We start from the raw sequence: 16295 nt of genomic DNA, 5'->3' as shown, positions 1-16295 counted from the left end.
ACAACATATAGGAACATTGGTCTTTTGTAGGCTATTAAAGAATATTGTATACAAACTCAAATGTTTCCCTATAGTTAAAAAATTGGAAATGCAAATTTGTCGATATGAGCTTTCCGGTTGGTCTAACATTTGACATATTAATGTGACATGCCTTTTTGTTGTTTACAGATTCTAAAAAGCTCATGATAGAATTTATTTATTTTTCATTCGACCTAACACTTTTGTGTCTTTGGTTCTTTAAATAAAAACTCATTTTCAATAAATTAAAATATTTTCATAAACAAAATGGAAAAGTAGAAAGAAATCAGGATTGACATAATTTCTTTGTGATTAAAATTCATTGCAAAATAATTCTAAACTAAATAGGAATTTGGCATAAAAAAGAGAGGGTAAAAAATCTAGTCAAAAGTCATTAATTTTTAAAAACCCTTAAGGTGTTATGCTTTAAGGGTTTAGTTAGGTCTCTTTGACTTAATATTTTAGGTAATCTTTTAGTAGAATCTACCTTTTAAGTGCTACATCATTTACATTTTGAAACACATGTAATTTTGCTTGATGTGTTTGGTCTCTGAATTACTTAATATTCTTATCAAACATCCCTTTAGTGTTTCCGTATGTAATCATCTGGAATATGAGCCCTCCAAATTTACTTGTACTTATACTTCAACTCTATTAGTTATCCAGCATTAGAAAATGCATGTTTCTGTTTTTTTTTTTTTATGCAAGAATGAGAACATTATGATTTTGTTCATTTTCAGGATCGGAGAATTACTGGAATTCAGGAAGTCTTGCATGTGGTAGAACCATCTAGAGGTTTGTGTAGTTAACACACTTATGAGTGAAATCTGGTACTTCTGTTGTCACTTAGAAAGAAAACTAAGATGAATGTCTTACAATGGTAGTAATGTAGAAATGAACACAATGCTGAAAACTGTAAAAAAAAAAAAAAAAAAGATGTTAAGTAGGTACACCTGGATTTTAATTGCAGTGATGATGGGTCCTAACTCATGAATGTTTTACATCCTAATAAGTTACAAGGCTCAATAAAGAAAAGCAAACAACAAAATACCTATTTTGCTGTGCATGAATTATGTATTGAATCACCACTTGTCCATGTAATAATTTATCCTATTATTTGGAGGCACTGCCTCCCTTGATCCACTATTTTGCCCTTGAAGCCATATTTTTGTTAAAAGTATGAGATTCTAGCTCTCTTTCTACAGCTGGTTTATCTCTTTGATTGACAATTGTTATTTATCCAGATTGCTAGTTATTTTTATTGAAGGTATAATGCTTCTAATTTATTTTTCTGGCAATATTAGATCAGAAAACCGTCCTTTGGCTCTGTTTTGATCTCTATGGTTCTCTTGTTTTTCTTTTCTATATTTCTTTTCAGAAATAAAATTTTCTGCTACTATTTATTTATTTATTTATTTATCTTTTCTCTATTTGGATAGTTCTTAAGCCTTTTATCTATAGTTATTGATTTGGTCATTGGAAGCTTGCTAAAACAGTAAGACATCATAGTTGTTAGCAATTCTGTTATGGTACAATTTAGGAATTATTATTGGATTGGTTAGAAGCTAGGCACTCAGGTATTTTATGGATATTGGTCATTTTTTTTTCTCTCCTCTGTAAACAAATAACTATGAAGTTAATCCTCTTTAACTGATACTTTCTTTTCTAGTTGTTGCTGGATAGAGATTGTTATTGAGACTTGAGAGCTTTAATCTTAATTGATGGAGATTTTAATAAAAATTCCCTTTGCGTTTTAGAGTATCTTTTGACGTTGTTGGGTTGTGGAAGCTTGCTAACTTGTGAAACAATAAACAGAGAACTTTTAACTTAGCTCACCAAAGCTTTAATTCTGACTACTTAGGGTTGGATACATGGCTTCTTTTTCACTTTTCATCTTTATCTATGAAGAATTTGTTCAGAAGTTTGGGATTTTGTATTTAAACTGTAGGAATATCATTGGTTTGGTTAAAGATATCTTTCTAGGAAAATATTTGTGTGTTTTTATATAATTAACTTTTCTTTCTTGTCTTTCTAGAAGAGAAGAAAGTATATGGGGGTAGGGTAGTGTTATGATTGGAAATTTTTTGTTTTCACTCTCTTTGTCTATCTTCTTGTTGTTGTACTATGAAAGTCTGAAGTTTAGTTATATAATTTTACAACAACCAATGAATGGAAGGATTTTATGTTATCATTTTTTCTCTAATGGCAAAGTTTAAAAATATCTTGTGGAAATATATTTAATCTCTTGGATGGATATTGATTCTTTATTTTATCCTGTACTTGAAATAATATATGCTGATTATTTTCTCATAAATAATTATAAGAGAGGTGCTTTAAAATCCTTTTATCTTTTTCTGTGATCTAGGTATCTGTTGCAGGGCATGCAACCATCTTAGCAGCTATAAAGAAGTACATGCCATCCTTGGTAATTCTTGTCACCCTTTCACTTTTTATATCCATATTTGCATTTTAATATTTTCCATTTCCACATGATTGCACCCTATCATGCACTATGAATGGTTATAAATCAGTTGTGTCTGCGCTAGCAGTTTCTGATGGTGTTCTTTACAGTGGGAGTTGGGATGGAACCATCAGGTTGTGGTCTCTTAATGATCATAGTCCTTTGACAGTATTGGGGGAAGACACACCTGGAAATGTGATCTCAGTTTTGTCTCTAAAAGTTGACCACCATATGCTTCTTGTAGCTCATGAGGACGGATGCTTAAAGGTTTCTGATTCTTGAACCCTACTTAGTCTACACTAGAATTGGTAATCTTCCAATGGGGCATTTGGTGCATCCATGGAAAATAAAATAATCCAGTTTTGATTGATGTGGGCTTTGAACTCTCACTTTAGTCATGTAAAATAGAGCAGCCTCCAGATTGTTAATACAAAGACTAGAAACGGTTATCAATTATCCTCATTCTGAAATGATCACATCTCTTAAACATAATACCCTGGGTAAAAGAAAAATGGATGCATCCCAAATGGTTCCAAAAACAATTTGATCTTTATTTACAGTGCGCCCTATTGCATTATGAAGTCATTGGCCAAGAGAGGATTAGTATCTACCAAATTGCCAATGCCTTTATGCAGAGAACCTGTTGTGGGTTTACTAAATAGTTTCATCATTCATTTGCTTTCTTCTTCGCTTTTTCCAGATCTGGAGGAATGATGTCTTTATGAATTCCATACAAGCCCATAATGGTGCTGTTTTTGCTGTTGGCATGGAAGGGAAATGGTTGTTCATAGGAGGTTGGGACAAGAGTGTCAATGTATAGGTACATTTGAAAAACGGTGTTTGCTTGGCTTATAAGCATAATTAATGATGGATGCTGTAAAACATATTAGCACTTTGACGTTCTTTTTAACCTTCAATTCTGTTTTCTCTTTTAATTTTTGGTTTTTATTTAAATCTAACCTTGAATGAAAGGTCTATTGCATTTGCTCAATGAATCAGTCTCATGGCCCTTTATTTGTAGGAGATATCAGGAGATGATCTTCAAATAAAAGCATTGCCAGTTGGATCTATTGCTTTGACTCCGCCGTAATTGCACTGTTATACTGGCAAGGAAAGCTTTTTATTAGCTGTGCTGATAGAATTATCAAGGTAGGCTATACTTTTTACTCCGGCTTTTTTAATGAGAGACTGATTATCCATAGACTTCAATCTAGAAAACGTCTTATTACAATTACAGGTTTGAAGACCCCATTACTTGTTGAAATCTAAAAAATAGTCTACCTGTGCTAAGAATTTGCTTATAGAAAACTAACTTCAAGCATTCTGAGCAGAAACTGGATCATTTTAGTTCTGGAATATACGATGTTCAATGTACCATCTCAAGAAGTCATTCTATTATTGAATCTTTGTTTAATTTCACCAGGTGTATTCTGGGCAGTGATGGAAGCATCACTTAAGAAGATGTCAACAAAACTCAATACGTTGGCGAAGCTGCCAAGGGTTATGGGTCCATTGCTGAGATGAAAACGGGGGAAGGAAAAACCTTGGTTTCCATATTAGCAACCTATCTCAATGCCCTCACTGGTGATGGTGTTCATGGTATGTGTTCTGTCCTAACTTGTTTGAAATGTGGTTGTTGCTTTTATGTGTGCAAATGAATGAAACGATCATGCATAGTTTTTCTTCAATGGCATCGAAAATGTGCTAGTAGAATGATTCAAATGTAAGCAAGGCAATTGAATTGCTTGTATTGATTTGTGGAAAACATCCATGAGTATAAGAATCAGGTTAGGCGTCTCAATAATTATCTGGGATCTCCTTCTAGGCTTCAGTTGGTTAGTTGGAATATGTCTCCTGACAGAAAGTTAATGTTAAAATTTGTCTTATTTAAAGAGTGATAGGACTAGGGGTGGCATTAAAACTGGTTTTGGAGGCTTCTTTGTCACAAATGTGCAATGGGGAATCTCTCTTTGGAAAATAGGCACATGACAACTATGGATTCAAATGTTAGCAACTATAACAATAAACATACTTAAATTTACGAATAATAAATGGATAGATGTTAGATTAGTGCCCATTGGTCCATCTGTGCACTAGGTAAGTGGCCCATCAATCCATTTTGTATGAACAAATTTCACAGCTTGCAAATCAAAAGGAAAGACAAAGAGCGAATAAAATAAATTTGTATTGATTCAAAATAAATGATTGGTACAAGTCCAATGTATATTCTGTACAAAATGAGGCATGAACCTTGATGGTTCTATTCAACTCAGCTCTATGAAAGTGGGATTAGCATTGATAATCAACAACTTGGAATAAACATCTTGTTATATCTACCTGTCTGATCATAAATGAATTTGTTTATTTTAGAATTAGCTCTGATCGTACTTCAACACTTTCCCCCTAACCTGTTATTTTGTGCTTATTTAATTTCATGGTTATGCTCCTACATTCCTCTTTAACTAATCCCATGTCTCTTATATTTCTCTTCTGTAGGAGTGGGACAAGAGAATTGAAGAACTGGCAACAGAGTTGGAAAATGCAAGTCAGAGGTGTGAGGCATATCGAGCCAGTCTGCTTGCTGCTTTGAAAGATATGGAGGGAGAGAAACTAAAGATAGCAGTGAAAGTTCAGAACACAAGGCTGAATCTCAAAGGTTGAACTCAGAGAGATGGTGGGCGTGCCTTATCCGTCATCGCCTTCATCATGTATACTACAAAAATAGCAGAAACCAAAGAGTGTGAGTTGGGTTGGTTTACATTGTGATGGACTACCCATGATCTCTACATATTTTTCTTCAGTGAGCAGAAGAGAGTACAATTTTGTTTTTTTTTTTTTTTTTGTTGCCTTAGTCCTAGCACCATTGGTGTGATGTGTATTCATTGTGAAGAATTCTAATAGGCTTGTATTGTTATTTCATTCTGCTTCTTATTCAATTTTTCCTCTTCTACTCTCGTGATCTGAAAGAAAAAGTTCAAAATCATTAATATGTGATATGCTATTAAGGCCATGTTTGCTTTTGGAAAATTTTGATCATGTTTGCTTTTGGAAAATTTTGATAGAAAATGTGTAGAAAAGAAAATATAAAGAAAAAATAGAAAAAAAAGAAAAAGAAAAAAGTGAAAAAAAAAATATACTCAATAAATTATGTTTATATGGTTATTTAGACATTTGGTGACACATCATGGCCTTATCCATGTGCATTTAGACATTTGATTTAAACCCAACTTAAATCCTTCTAAAGACCATACCAATGGCTTTACTAATGGAAAATGAAAAGTTGAAAAACTTTCAGAAAATTCAATCTACTTTGAAGGATCAAGAAAACAATCATGAAATAGTATAGCATTTTATTCTGACACAGGTGCATGTAAGGATTGAAGTTATCTTCCAGTACACTGTATTTGCTTACATACTAGCACAAATCAATCAAGATAGTTTTATATTTGAAACTAAAAGTTTTCATGAGGCATCACATACAAACTAGCAATAGCAACCGAGTTATGCACCATATAATCCAAGTGTACAACCATTCTCATACATAGAGGATTTACATGTAATATGGGAGGTTACTAAGTTACTACAGAAGCATACAGAGACATTAAAACTTCTGCCTTCCCATTATGCTCAAAGCTGACTTAAGGTAAATAACTAAATGCATTCGGATAGTATTAAGACCTAGGACACAGATTTATTTGCCTTAATTGAAAGTTCATAGACTCTGATAGTGCAAAATTGTTACATTTTTCCTAAATCACAAATTACCAAGTTTGATAAGTGAAAGTACATGAAGCTGTTAACATACTTTAGAAATAATGTTTAAAATTCAAGCTCAGATAAACTATTATGGCAGAGATTATCAAATACAGTGGTTTTGCTTTTAAGTTGCTTAGATTAGTTTTGCATAAAGATTGTCCAAATTAGATTGATTTGAAGTAAATAACAATTGACAATTGAGACCTAAGTAGAAGTCAACCGATTGATAATGTCAAAATCATATCCAAACCTCCAAAGCAACAAGTTTAAATAGACCTGAGCTGCAAGAGTATGGAGAAAAGTCCAAGTAGCCCTTCCAAGCTCTACTTTAGTCACAGGATTAGTTGATTTTCCCTGAACAAAGAATTAATGAAAAAATTTAGCAAGAAAGCCAAGTCTTACATAATACCATATGATAGAATAAATTCACCAAGTAGATGCAAATATGAATAGATATCGGTATTACAACACAAATCAGGAACTAAGAATCATATATCTGGTATGTGTAGATGGTTTCACTGAATCATCAATTTTTACATGGCAAGTTCAATGTAGCATGATAGAAGTACCAAACCGAGATAGATGCTATAAAATGGGGAAAACCCACTTGAACCAACAAGCCAGTCACAAAAAACCAAACATTAGACAAGGTAGTAGCTAAGGACCCTTAAGGTAGTACCTAAGGGATAATAAGGTAATACCTAAGGGCTCTTAAGGTAATACCTAAGCTACAGTCCCAAAAAACCAAAGGTGAACCACTTGAACACATATGAGAACCACATAATGGCATGGTATAAGGGTCACAAATGAAGACCCAAGGCTTGGGAGAGGTTGAGTTAAAGTTTCGGTAAGGTAGAACCTAGGGGCCTTAAGGTAGTACCTGAAGGCCACTAAGGTAGTACCTAAAGGCCATTAAGGTAGTACCTAAGGAACAGTAGCAAAAAACCATTGGTGGACCACTTGAGGACTCAAGAGAAGCATATAATGACATGGTCTAAGGGTCACAAAGGAAGACCCGAGGATTGGGAGAGGTTGAGTTGAAGTTTAGCTAAGGTAGTACCTAGTGTCCCTTAAGGTAGTACCTAAAGGCCACTAAGGTAGTACCTAAGGAACAGTAGCAAAAAACCATTGGTGGACCACTTGAGGAGTCAAGAGAAGCATAAAATGGCATGGTCTAAGGGTCATAAAGAAAGACCCGAGGCTTGAGAGAGGTTGAGTTGAAGTTTAGCTAAGGTAGTACCTAGAGTCCCTTAAGGTAGTACCTCAAGGCCACTAAGGTAGTACCTCAAGGTCACTAAGGTAGTACCTAAGGAACAGTAGCAAAAAACCATTGGTTGACCACTTGAGGATTGAAGAGAAGCATATAATGGCATGGTCTAAGGGTGACAAAGGAAGACCCAAGGCTTGGGAGAGGTTGAGTTGAAGTTTAGCTAAGGTAGTACCTAGGGTCCCTTAAGGTAGTACCTGAAGGCCATTAAGGTAGTACCTAGAGGCCATTAAGGTAGTACCTAAGGAACAGTAGCAAAAAACCATTAGTGGACCACTTGAGGATTGAAGAGAAGCATATAATGGCATGGTCTAAGGGTCACAAAGGAAGACCCGAGGCTTGGGAGAGGTTGAGTTGAAGTTTTGGTAAGATAGTACCTAGGGGCCCTTAAGGTAGTACCTGAAGGCCACTAAGGTAGTACCTAAAGGCCATTAAGGTAGTACCTAAGGAACAGTAGCAAAAAACCATTGGTGGACCACTTGAGGACTCAAAAGAAGCATATAATGGCATGGTCTAAGGGTGACAAAGGTAGACCCGAGGCTTGGGAGAGGTTAAGTTGAAGTTTAGCTAAGGTAGTATCTAGGGTCCCTTAAGGTAGTACCTGAAGCACTAAGGTAGTACCTAAAGGCCATTAAGGTAGTACTAAGCAACAGTAGCAAAAACCATTGGTGGACCACTTGAGGACTCAAGAGAAGCATATAAGGGCATGGTCTAAGGGTGACAAAGGAAGACCCGAGGAATGGGAGAGGTTGAGTTGAAGTTTAGATAAGGTAGTACCTAGGGTCCCTTAAGGTAGTACCTGAAGGCCACTAAGGTAGTACCTAAAGGCCATTAAGGTAGTACCTAAGGAACAGTAGCAAAAAACCGTTGGTAGACCACTTGAGGACTCAAAAGAAGCATATAATGGCATGGTGTAAGGGTAACAAAGGAAGACCCGAGGCTTGGAGAGGTTGAGTTGAAGTTAGCTAAGGTAGTACCTAGGTCCTTAAGGTAGTACTTGAAGGCCACTAAGGTAGTACCTAAAGGCCATTAAGGTAGTACCTAAGCAACAGTAGCAAGAAACCATTGGTGGACCACTTGAGGACTCAAAAGAAGCATATAATGGCATGGTCTAAGGGTGACAAAGGAAGACCCGAGGCTTGGGAGAGGTTGAGTTGAAGTTTAGGTAAGGTAGTACCTAGGGTCCCTTAAGGTAGTACCTCGAGGCCACTAAGGTAGTACCTGAAGGCCATTAAGGTAGTACCTAAGCAATAGTAGCAAAAAACCATTGGTCGACCACTTGAGGACTCAAGAGAAGCATATAATGGCATGGTCTAAAGGTGATAAAGGAAGACCCGAGGATTGGGAGAGGTTGAGTTGAAGTTTAGCTAAGGTAGTACCTAGGGTCCCTTAAGGTAGTACCTGAAGGTCATTAAGGTAGTACCTAAAGGCCATTAAGGTAGTACCTAAGGAACAGTAGCAAAAAAGCATTGGTGGACCACTTGAGGACTCAAGAGAAGCATAGAATGGCATGGTCTAAGGGTGACAAAGGAAGACCCGAGGCTTGGGAGAGGTTGAGTTGAAGTTTTGGTAAGGTAGTACCTAGGGGCCCTTAAGGTAGTATCTGAAGGCCACTAAGGTAGTACCTAAAGGCCATTAAGGTATTACCTAAGGAACAGTAGCAAAAAACCATTAGTGGACCACTTGAGGACTCAAGAGAAGCATATAATGGCATGGTCTAAGGGTGACAAGGGAAGACCCGAGGCTTAGGAGAGGTTGAGTTGAAGTTTTGGTAAGGTAGTACCTAGGGGCCCTTAAGGTAGTATCTCAAGGCCACTAATGTAGTACCTAAAGGCCATTCATGTAGTACCTAAGCAATAGTAGCAAAAAACCATTGGTGGACCACTTGAGGACTCAAGAGAAGCATACAATGGCATGGTTTAAGGGTGACAAAGGAAGACCTAAGGCTTGGGAGAGGTTGAGTTGAAGTGTAGCTAAGGTAGTACCTAGGGTCCCTTAAGGGAGTACCTGAAGGCCATTAAGGTAGTACCTAAAGGCCATTAAGGTAGTACCTAAGGAACAGTAGCAAAAAACCATTGGTGGACCACTTGAGGACTCAAGAGTAGCATATAATGGCATGGTCTAAGGGTGACAAAGGAAGACCCGAGGCTTGGGAGAGGTTGAGTTGAAGTTTTGGTAAGGTAGTACCTAGGGGCCCTTAAGGTAGTATCTAAAGGCCACTAAGGTAGTACCTAAAGGCCATTATGGTAGTACCTAAGGAACAGTAGCAAAAAACCATTGGTGGACTACTTGAGGACTCAAGAGAAGCATGTAATGGCATGGTCTAAGGGTGACAAAGGGAGACCCGAGGCTGGGGTGAGGTTGAGTTGAAGTATAGCTAAGGTAGTACCTGAAGGCCACTAAGGTAGTACCTAAAGGCCATTAAGGTAGTACCTAAGGAACAGTAGCAAAAAACCATTGGTGGACCACTTAAAGACTTAAGAGAAGCATATAATGGCATGGTATAAGGGTCATAAATGAAGACCCGAGCCTTGGGAGAGGTTGAGTTGAAGTTTAGCTAAGGTGGTACCTAGGGTCCCTTAAGGTAGTACCTAAAGGCCACTAAGGTAGTACCTTAAGGCCACTAAGGTAGTACTTAAGGTATAGTCCATGAAAAGCACTTGTGGACCACTTGAGCACTGGAGAGAAGCACATAAAGGGATGGTGTAAGGGTAGGAGAGGAAGGTGTGAGGCTTTGGAGAGGTTGAGTTGAGGTTTAGCGAAGGTAGTACCAAGGGGCCCTTAAGGTAGTACCTAATGGCCACTAAGGTAGTACCTCAAGGCCACTAAGGTAGTACCTAAGGTACAATTCCTAAAAAACGAGACTACTTCCCAAAATTACCTTCTAAAATATTATTATTGAGCCTTAACTTGAGGTGGGTCATTGGATGAATGGTTCTATAATTGAGAAGTGCTGACCAAAATCATCAAATCAATTTGGACCCCATATGTAAAAAAGAGCCTTTTTTTTTTATCTACTTTCCCAAAAATACATTGAAATGTTGAATTTAAATGGTTTTTTGTTGGTTTGATTTGGGGATGAAGTGTTGAATTTAAATGGTTTTCTGCTGGTACCATTATTATTAATTTTTCCTCAGAAAAGGTGAAGAAGAAGACAGGATTACTCCTTGAAGGTGGAAATTCGTACCAGCAGAAATGGTCTTCTTCTTCACCTTTTCTGAGGAAAAATTATAGGATTACTCCTTGAAGGTGGAAACCCCCTGAACGGAGACCCACATAGCTCATGTTGTGTTTCCTCTGATCGGCTTCTTCTCGGTTCAGATTTGAGTACTTATTACATGGAATATTTTGGAGACCAGTGGCTGCTTACATGGAACCGTGGTGGCTGCTGACAAGGAAAACAAAAGGGTTATTTTGGAATAACTTTTTGAAACAGTATTTAGTGCTTAAAGCCCATATTCCACTTTCTTTGGGTTTCATTCCCATATAACCTTCAAATGGGCCTCCCGAAACACAACTTCCCCTATTATTTTTAGGAAAATATTAGGAGTTGGATTTTATAGATATATTGAGATATATATGGAAATATCAACGAAAATTTTGATAAAAAATTATCGATAAGATAGAAATTGATGAAAACTCATAGAAATATTAAGAAATAAATAAAAATGAAAGAAATAATAATAAACATATACAAGTTGTTTATTGAAAAAATTGATATATGTATAATATAATTTATTATATTCATCAATAATATCCAAAGTGAATATATTCAATGATAAAAAATGATGATATATGTATTTGTAAATTTTTATTTCTCATACATTTAATTAATATACAAAACATATAAAGAAAATTTTATTAAAAAATTTTGATAATGATTTTTATAATTTTAACTATCAATGAAATAGAATTTGAATATATACACATTCATTAAAAAGTAAAAAAAAAAAAAGTGGGTTATAGCCTCATTGGCAACGAAACTCCTTGTGGTCCCCGCATTTCTACTCATGCGCTTCCACTCGATGGTGAACTCATTTTTTATTTGAAAAATATTTATTTTTTTAGAAAATGACTTGGAGTCACCACTTATTTTTGTTTTATTTTTTTAAAAGAAAACAAAATAAGAAAGAAAACCCTAAGTGTGACTTTTTATTTGGAAAAGATGGTCTGTGAAAAACCAAATCGGGGTTCGGGGGTCAGTTACTTATTGGGAAGGTACGATAAAAACCATAACACCCCTCTAAGCCCCTAAAATGGGTCTCTACTAAATAAAATGAAGCAGACATGACAATTAACTAGTAGATCAAGAGATACCAAAATGATCATACATTGGAAACCAAAACATGCATAAAGGATAGTCAGAGTAAGAGTGTGAGTGTACCTTAGCAACAAGCACTAATACGCTATCATGAAATGGGGTTAGTGCACAATAATGAACACAAAATATGTCACACATGTCACTAAACAGAGTAAGAAATAATCACTGATATATATCACACTTCACTCAAATTTATTTTTAGAAGAAAACATTCACTGATGTTGGGCCCCCACCAAAACCCAATTTATTTTGCATGAATCAATTCCATAAATTCCACCATTTGGAATTATAGAATTAAATTCATGCTTATTTTAAAAACATTTTTAAAAACAAGGGAGAAATATGAAATGATGCTTGCCGGAAAGAAAGTGGCAACAAATTTTTATTGAAAAATGAAATTTTTGATGAACTTAAACACTAAAGAGGAATGAGAAGTTGTGAATTAAATTATTTGAAAACTGAATTTTCAAAAAAATCAATTTTTAAAGGATGTGGGCTTTGGAAATGGGCCAAGTAAGAGTGGCCATGCATGGCCCTATAGGAGTGGGCTCGGGGTGTCACTAGTACTGCACTATAAGGTTGGTGATTGCAATTGCCATCTTCTCTAAACCTGAAAAGGGTCACTATTGAGCGTCCAGAGTGAGCTACCATGATCCCTTCAACTGGCCTATAATCTTCCAAGAATGAATTGATTGTGGTTTCCCAATAAACAACATCTCCACCATTGAATTAGATGCGGGTAAAATGGGAACCCTCCATGTGAACAAGAAGACCTATTTTCTGGCTGAAGTAGTCAAACAAAACATGTCTTATGATCTCTGTTGGGCCTTCACTCTTGGCATTCAATGTTTAAGGGTCAACACATAGCTTGATGATAAAGCAATCCTCACTATTAATCTTTTTTTCCCTACTGCATCTTGCATTAGCAAACATACTAGCAGTGGTCCTTGGATCAAGGCCCTGAATAACTCGACGCAATGACCTAACAGGGCCCTTTTCAGAATGCGCTCCTAGCTAGGGTGTGTGCCTCCAAACAAGCTCGCCATTGCAACCAGCATGAACCTTGCTACCCTTAACTGCAAGTTCAACATACCACATGTTTGGATTCATCTGTCAGAGCACAAACCCACCTGAATCTGCATCTTTTGAGGCATTCCAGTTCTTCAAAACCCTAGTTGCAGTCTCAATCTCAGAAGTTATCATTTTCACCTTTCCCATGGCATAAGCATTTTGAATTGAGTTCTATAGTTTTTGTCCTCTAGAGACAGCTGTGTATTGTTGCAATATGTATTAGGCAGAAGAAGTTTCAATGGGAGTGTCCTTGATGCTTAGGTGAGGCAAAGGATTAGTGGTGCTAATGTGCACCGGGGCGAGATCATCACTTTATCTTCGAATTTCTTGGCCTATAGAACTTTGACCTCATATTTTGCAAGCCCACCAATCCCAAAGTCTTCTTTATGCATAGGACTAATCATTATAGAATCCCGCTCATGGTAGTGGATATCAACATCTGTATTCCCCAAAATGGTTATTACAGTCTTGTTAAAGCCTGTTGTCAAATCCAACTGCACTAAATTCTTAGGCATTTCCAAGATGGAAAACCCGCCAAAAAAAAAGGGTCGATGCAAATCTTGAGACATGGTTAGTTTCGTGCAATGAAGTACTGATGGGAAGAGAAATATATGGTCTCATGTCCTTTGACTTTAGAACAGACCATGCCTGATACTCTGACAAAAGGTGGATCCATCCTACAGTCAAAGAGGATGCCCAAATAATTCCTGAAGCCTTCTAGATCATGGCCATAAGTATCACTACTGAACTTCACAGAGAAATTATATCATTTGTAGGGATAGGGGCATTTGTTAAGGTCTCCATTGGAGCATCAACAATAACAATCTTCCCCTTTTGCATTGTAACTATTGTTTGCAGCTTCAAACTTGAACATTCAAAGAACGCTTGTGTTGTACCTTCCCTAACTACTTGAGCTTCTCAAATGCCTCAATTATTGATTTCTAATTCTCAATTCTCTCCATTCCCCCCCTCTCTCTCACGCACAAAATAGAATGGGGATCAAATGAATGGGGTTTTGGAACAACCTGTGGTTTGAATGTGGGTTTGAGTGGTTGAATGAGTGGGTGAGGTAGTGAGAGAAGTGGATTTGATGATAGGATGAAAGATGGAGATATGTGTATGGTGATGGGTGTGTTGGGGTATGAAGATTAGAAAGATGGTGAGATGAAGGATGCCATGTGCATGGGGCTTCATTTACGTGGGAAGATAGAAAATAAACAAGTAGGGGATGAATGGTTGAATAGGTGGTGAAAGGTAGTGAGGGAAATGAGTTTGATGGGTACTGAAGGATGAAGATAGGAATGGTGATGGGTATGATGAGGCATGAAGGTTAGTAAGATGGGAAGGTGGTGAAATTGTGTAGGGGAAACTACCAGTGATGAATACAAAGAAGAGGGATAAGAGTGGTGGAGTAGATGTTGCATGAGTGAGAACCACAACTGCATTGCACCATATTGATAGCCCAAATATCTCAGTTGGTGTACGCAACAACTGCATTTCACCCAAAATCATTGCTATGCTTGTCCAAGTATGAAGATACACAATAATATCTAGAGAGGTTTTCTTGATAAACCTTTTAATAGAGCGGAGGATCTTCTCATTCTGTAACTCTTCCCCACCAATATTTCTATTTGGACCACTTCCAATGAAACCATAACCAGTCAGATTTTCGTAAGATTCCTCACTTCCACCATTTCCAGATAGCGTAGTACTCGAGGACTTTAAGTAGGCGACGATGACAAGTCTTTCACTTCTTTAACTTGTTTATCAAAAGCGAGCCCCTCTTCAGAGAAAGCAAGGAAAGCCCCCCTATCACTTTTCAGCGGATAGCGGAAAGGTGGGGTAAATATTCATGACTTTGATTTGCAAATCCAGCAGCTCCACTAGCAGAGGACATCAACCAAACGAAAATCGAGCACCCTCAGGTGGAGATGCATAAACCCAAGTGCACCACAGACGGATACCAGAAGCAGAGAAGCAATAAAACAAGGAAAATTAACAAAAAAAAAAAAAAAAAAAGCAAGAGTAAGTGAACCAAAAGGGCCTTAAACGAAGCCTCGTTTCATGAGTTATCCACGGGCTTGCAAGCTGGTTGAAAGACCATAGGTTCATATAAGAATCAGGGATGTGAATTCTGAGATATATCACAGTGGAACTAAAATAGAGTCCAGTTATGCTCCAGCAAAACTAAGAAGAATAAAAGATAAAAACAATGACAACAAATCCATAGTCGTTCCAGAGATCAATGAAAGCTAAACATATGGCTCGATATCTACACCCAAAACAAACAATAACATCCAGAAGTAAGATGGATAAGATAATGAACATGAACAATGGTGAATATAAGGTCCTTACCCGAAAAAGCTCATCTCAAGAGAAACTTGCTTGGCTTCAAGCTCTCCTTCTCTTCGCAAAACCAAGAAAACCCATTTAGCTCACTTTCTTCCTCTGATTTTTTTTCCCTCACGCTTTTATTTTTCTGCAGTTGATTTTCCTCTCAAGCTTTTCTTTAGCAACGCCCTTTCTCTCATCCCAACCATCCCTCTTCTCTAAAAGAATACTCAGCTCTCTCAAAATTTCTTTTCCTCCTAACTATCTCTAGGAAAACCTCTCATTTCTGTCTCTCTTTGTTCTTTGAAATTTTCTTTTCTTTCCTCCCTATACTCACCTTCTATCGTAATCCCCCTCAAGTTGTCTTGCTTCCCAAGTAACCACCCGTTCCTCCATAACGACTTGCATCTCTTTTCCATTTCTTCAAAAGAGTCAAAGAATAATCTCTTACACATGTCGTTCTCTCATTGCATCTTCAACCTACTGCTGTGATTTCCTAATGGCCAATCCTGAGGCGACATGTGACCCTTCAAAATCATAACATGTGGCAAAAATAATACATGCAAAAATAAACCCCAAAATAGGGGTATACAAATATGCCCTTCTTCTATAAAGCTCACAAGTGCCAGGAATATGAACACTAGAGTGAAAAGAAAGTGTGAATAGTGAGCGGAATGAAGTGAACTCTATCGAAGAATAAAGGAGACCCCCAAAGGGACACTAGTAAACACAAACTCAAACCAACAGATGAACAAAAGTGCCTTAATCCTCAAAGAAATATGACTCTCTCAAAGTGCCTCAAAAGTCGCACTAAAGACCCAGACTCCTCCCTCTAAGACGTCTCCAAAAGTGACTCGAAGATCAATGTCAAAGATGAGTAACGGTTGAACCACCTTGGAGTACAAAAAAGAATGCATCCAAACGGAACGACTATATGTGTACTACATGAGAATGTTAAGCATAGGGTGCCCAACAATGTGACCGAAATATGTGCTGCAAACTCAAAGGACTATGTCATGTGCGATGAAAGATGAAGTATAGAAGAACATGGTGAAGAAATGATAAACACG

At 37.1% G+C, this 16295-nt stretch overlaps 1 pseudogene; it reads right to left on the bottom strand.

Annotated features, from left to right (window-relative positions):
• Positions 1–5373: 5373 nt before the first annotated feature.
• On the bottom strand, positions 5374–15621 carry LOC117930470 (annotated as a pseudogene).
• Between the last annotated feature and the right edge of the window lie 674 nt (positions 15622–16295).

The sequence above is a fragment of the Vitis riparia genome, chromosome 14 (genome assembly GCF_004353265.1).
Source record: "Vitis riparia cultivar Riparia Gloire de Montpellier isolate 1030 chromosome 14, EGFV_Vit.rip_1.0, whole genome shotgun sequence".
Classification (NCBI taxonomy): Eukaryota; Viridiplantae; Streptophyta; class Magnoliopsida; order Vitales; family Vitaceae; genus Vitis; species Vitis riparia.
The sequence above is the reverse complement of the archived record's forward strand: the minus strand, read 5'-3'. Positions and strand labels throughout refer to the sequence as shown.